A 5469-nucleotide genomic window follows, 5' to 3' on the forward strand; every position below is an offset into this window, starting at 1 on the left:
AATACATTATTGAAATGAGTTGTATCTGTTTCCTTTTGCTTTTTTTAAGGTGGCTCCTGGAAACATAAACTCACGCAAGAGTTGCATTTCTTTCTCTTTTTTTATTTTATTTTATTATTATTATACTTTAAGTTTTAGGGTACATGTGCACAATGTGCAGGTTTGTTACATATGTATACATGTGCCATGTTGGTGTACTGCACCCATTAACTCGTCATTTACAGTGCTGCTGCCAGCTAGCTGTGTCTTATCAGTCTCTGCCCCTCCCACACCCTCCTAGCTCAGGGTGAACACAGCCAGGCTGAAGGAAGCCTCATCTGATGGACAGGACCTCGTCTGGATTCATCAGGAAGGAAGGAAGGAAGTCTGGCCCTCCCTGCGTGTGACCGTGGCCACTCCCATGGTCAGCGGCCTCTGAGTAGGAGTGGGCGGGACCTGGCCCGCACTCCTGTCACTTTCATCCATGAAACCCGACCTTCCTTACTGCTCCTGGGCTCCCAAGTGGGTGTGCGACCACTCAACCTTCCAAGCTCCTCCCGAGTGGGTGTGTGACCAGCCCTCGGCGGCTTTCTTATGGCTGGAAAGTGCAGCCACGACAAGGGATCGGCCAGCCAGAAGGGAACAATGACCACCCGGGCTGGCCCTGGAATTGCTGGAGCCGCCAGAAAGACCACCCACAAAGAGCTCCAAGGAAACACCACCGGAGGCCAGAAATGGGAGTGGGGTGGGGATCTGGAGGGGGGAGGTGACAGGGTTGAGAAAGGGCAGGTAGTCCTGGCATGAGCCCGTGCGGTGGCCACCTGCCTGGGTTAGCCTCGGCACGCCACCACCGCGACCTCTTTATTCCCCTTAAAACAGGTTGAACAAGTTCTGTCTGCAATCAGACAGGTCCCACCTAATACAGCTGCTCTATAAATATGGAGGCTGGGCAGGGAGAAGGCAGATAAATCAACGGCACATTTTTTTTTCCTGATAGAAAATGAGTCCAAGGTCCCAGGGAGGAAAAGTTGCTCACAGCTTTCAATTCACCGGACAAGGAGGAAGAGAATTCCCCTTCCTGGCCCTTCCCTGGTGTGCTGGGCCCCATTTCCCATCCACTCAGGGAGAGCCGACCGTGTGCAGAGAGCAGCTGGACCTGGGTGGCTCCCTCTGCCCAGACCCCAGCGCTGCAGGACGTGCAGCCCCTCAGCAGGAGTAAGTGTGGGGCCGTGGGCCTGGGCCAGGGCCAGCCGAGAAGAGATCACCCCGGGCTGGGTCTGTCTTCAATTCCATGCTGAAGCCATCTCTGAGGAAGGCTGGGGTGCCTGCGGCCACCTGCACATGTAGGCTCTTCCCTTTAGCAGCCCGGAGGATGGAGCCCCACAGCCATCAGGAGACCCCAGCAGGGCTCTCATTGACAGAGAGAGGAGGATGGCCTAGGCTGAGCAGCCTGACGCAGACAGCAGGTCCATCACCAGCCCGCAGGGGACAGGAGGGAAGATGGACAGTCAGCGGGACAGCCAGCCAGACAGGGTGCTGGTGGAGGCTGCCGAGTGGTCCCTTAGGAGGGGCGAGAGCGCTGGGGCAAGAGGTCTGAGCCAAGCGCTTCCAGCCAGATCTGTGGTGGGACACAGCTGTCCCAGAAAAGGCTGAGGCCTGGGGTTGGCAGCTCTCTGCAGCCCAGGCAGTGGCTGGAGGGACCGTCCTCAGAGGGAAGGCTGGAGGCCAACAGTCTTCCCTGAGGCTAGGGGAATGAACCCTTATTTCTGACCTCAACACACAGGGTTTTATTATACTCACAAGACATACTGTTTGCTGAGTAATATGTGCAAATTCTGACCCAGGCCACCATAGACAAGGCCTCCAGTAATCCTCCAAGGAGGTACAGGCTACTTGGGGAGCCATGGGAATGCTCTGGTGGCCAAGGGCTAGGGAGTCAAGAATGTGAGCCCATCTGGATGAGGGCAAGACACAGCTGCATACGGTGGGAGGGGTGCCAAGGTCCAGCCGAGGTCCTGCCAGGCTGTGCATGAGGAGATGCAGGAAAACTGAGCCGAGAGAACATTCTGAACTAGACGATAGGCTGCTAAAACCCGAGCAGCAAGCTCTGCTGTTGGGGGGCTGGATGCTAAGTATCTTCGGCTCTGCAGGCCCCCGGGTCTCTGTCACCATGGCTCAGTCCGCTGTTGTAAAGTGAAAGCAGCCGGGGATGCATGAAGGATGAGCGTGGCTGCAGCCGTGAACGTTCATTTACAAAAGCAGACTGGACTCGGCCCACGGGCGGAAGTGTGCCATCCTGCTGTAAAGCAACACAGGGGATAGTGGTTTATGGACTGTGGTTAATGGCCATGTTCTCTCTCAGTGGCCAGTCTTTGGGCCAGACTGGATTTATTTTGCTTTGTTTTCTTTGTTTGCTTGTTTGTTTGTTTGAGATGGAGTCTCTCTCTGTCACTCAGGCTGGATTGCAGTGGCGCAGTCTCAGCTCACTGCAACCCCCACCTCCCAGGTTCAAGCGGTTCTCCTGCCTCAGCCTCCCATGTAGCTGGGATTACAGGTGCCCACCACCATGCCTGGTTAATTTTTGTATATTTAGTAGAGACAGGGTTTCACCATGTTGGTCAGGTTGGTCTCGAACTCCTGAGCTCCGGTGATCCTCCCACCTCGGCCTCCCAAAATGTTGGGATTACAGGTGTGAGCTACTGTGCCCGGCCCAGATTTATTTTCAATGAGGGTTGTCAGATGTCGATGTTTAGCCAAGCTCTGCCACCTTACCATTGCTTGTGTGTGTTCACAGACACACAGTGTTCACAGACACACACACACACACACAGAACCCCACCAAGGGCTGCCTCCAAGGGCTGTTCACTGCTGTCCTTACTCAAGTATCTTTGGCCCCAGCCATGCTGAGTCTCGTGGAGACGTTACCTGCCATGTCGTTTTTGGGCATAGGAGACATAACTGGGAAACTCCTTTTTGAGGGCCACTAAGGTGCTGTTCCCAGCTCCCTGAAGGAGAAATGGAAACAGTGACTGTGAAGCCAGAGCTTGGATTTAGTCCTCGGAAGGAGCATGAGGAGAGAAACAGAGCTTCTGTGGCCGCTTCTGAGTGCAAGTGGCCCAGGCGCCCAGGGCGTGAGGGTTGAAGGTTGAAACTGATGGGTTGAAATGTTGAAATAATACTTTGGCTGTATTAGGTTAAATAAAATACATTATGGAAATTAATTTTATCTGTTTCCTTTTACTTTTCTAAGGTGGCTCCTGGAAAACGTGAACTCACACAGCACTGCTTTTCTCTCTGGGGAACCGCCGGCCACGGGTTTCGCCTCTTCAGGAAGGAACGCATGGCCCAGGCTGACCAAGTCCTTCAGTGACGGCGTTGCACGCAGCAGGGTCCTGGAACGGTCGGGCCAGGTCAGAACAGGCTCCACGGCTGTTGGACAGCGACCGTAGACAGCTCGCCTCCAACAGGAATGAAGTGGATTTGGATGCTCACTGGCCGTTTGTGAGTGAAAATGTCCCCATTTTGTCTGTTGAGCACATAAAGTGGTCCCAGAGCTGCCAGTTTCAGAACGAGCCATGGAGGTCGTGAGTCACGCGATGATGCTGCGCTTTTGCCATTTTCTCGTTCTTTGGAAAAATGATATAATAAAAAAGCTATCTACCAGCAACCAGAGTCACGCAATTCAAGGCGTACATAACGGCCACCCGGCGGCGGCTGCACACAGCATGGACGTTGAGGAGGACTGCGGCCCCACGCAATGTGACACAGGTCAGACTCACCCTGCGCAGGGGCCGTGTGACTGCCCCAGCCCAAGCCTAGGAGAGGCATTTAGGACACAGCAGCCATTTTCTCCAACACCTGCTGGAAAATAGATCATCCGTGGAAGAGATGGCATCCTGCTTTTGGCTTTAAAGTTTGGTTGCCCTAACTCTACGCCCTATTCCGAGAACCAAGAGATATCGCCCCTGAAAGGCAGCCACAGTCTACTTCAAGAGGCCAAAAATGTGAAAAAAAAAAATACTATATGGGCACATGACCAAATGCAAGCACTGGGATGCATAAGGGAGCAGACAGCCCGTTCTGAGGGGAGCCCCAGTTGTACTAGTCACCGAACGACGCGGCCTGGTTGTGCCGGCCACTGTGCCTCTGATACGCCCATCACCTCCACCTGGCAGGTTCTTCCGCCTGTGCCTCTGATGTACCCATCACCTCCACCTGGCAAGCCCTTCCACCTGTGCCTCTGATGTACCCATCACCTCCACCTGGGAGGTCCTTCCACCTGTGCCTCTGATGCACTCATCACCTCCACCTGGGAGGTCCTTCCACCTGTGCCTCTGACGTACCCATCACCTCCACCTGGCAGGTCCTTCCACCTGTGTCTCTGATGCACCCATCACCTCCACCTGGGAGGTCCTTCCACCTGTGCCTCTGATGCACCCATCACCTCCACCTGGCAGGTCCTTCCACCTGTGCCTCTGATGCACCCATCACCTCTACCTGGCAGGTCCTTCCACCTGTGCCTCTGATGCACCCATCACCTCCACCTGGCAGGTCCTTCCACCTGTGCCTCTGATGCACCCATCACCTCCACCTGGCAGGCCCTTCCACCTGTGCCTCTGATTCACCCATCACCTTTACCTGGCAGGTCATTCCACCTGTTCTGCACCTAGGAAACTCCCACACAGTCCTTAGAGTTGAGCTCAGTTGACACTTGCTCAGGAAAGCCCTCTCTCCTCTTCTACTCCTCTGTGAGACCTCCCCCTGGGTCCCGGCTCACTCATGACTCTACTTTCTAAATCACACAGGGTGCTGTGCCTCTGTCTCAGTGCGCTCAACTCCAGCTGGCCTCTGGGTCTGCTCCACAGCAGGCTCCACTTAGAATGACATGGAGCTGAGGAAGGAGGGCAGGACCAGGTTACTACACAACCTCCAATGCCGAGGCAACCCCTTCAGACTTTGTCCTGGTGGCAATATAAAGTTATCAAGGGATTTTAAGGAGCATGTGTGCAGAATCAGAACTATTTTTTGGTGGGGGGAGACAGCCTCACTCTGTCTTTGGGATAAAATTAAAACCTGTAACAGGCCTGTGGGGCCTTGCAGGGTCTCGGCCCTACTCATTGCACATGGCGCCTTCCTCCCCGGCTTCAGGCCCACCAGCCCTTCCCAGTTCCATGGAGCATCCACTCCTTCCTGCCCTGGGCGCTCGGCACATCCTGGCCTTTCTGCCTGAAGCACCTGCCAGGCAGCTTCCAGCTTCATGTTGCCACCTGCCCTCGCCGAGTTAATATGTACTCATCCCACAGGTCTTCACTTAGCATCGTGAGCTCACACAAGCCTTCCCCCAACCACCAGACTGTCAGAGGTCACTCAGGCCCCGGGCATCTGCCAAGCCACTCATCATCACCGTGGTTCCACTGGGTATGAACAGCCTGGCATCTGCTCTCCCAACTGAAATGCCAGCCTCTGGAGCTGAGGCCTGGGTCTGACTGT

At 54.8% G+C, this 5469-nt stretch overlaps 1 long non-coding RNA gene across 1 annotated transcript; it reads left to right on the forward strand.

Moving 5' to 3' along the window:
• Positions 1 to 221: 221 nt before the first annotated feature.
• LOC134761625 (uncharacterized) lies at positions 222 to 5071 on the forward strand. Its single transcript, XR_010140539.1, has 4 exons — positions 222 to 544; positions 1341 to 1445; positions 3230 to 4154; positions 4578 to 5071. It is a non-coding gene; the product is annotated as an uncharacterized LOC134761625 (long non-coding RNA).
• The last annotated feature ends 398 nt before the right edge of the window (positions 5072 to 5469 follow it).

This window comes from Pongo abelii, chromosome 5 (genome assembly GCF_028885655.2).
Source record: "Pongo abelii isolate AG06213 chromosome 5, NHGRI_mPonAbe1-v2.0_pri, whole genome shotgun sequence".
Taxonomy (NCBI): Eukaryota; Metazoa; Chordata; class Mammalia; order Primates; family Hominidae; genus Pongo; species Pongo abelii.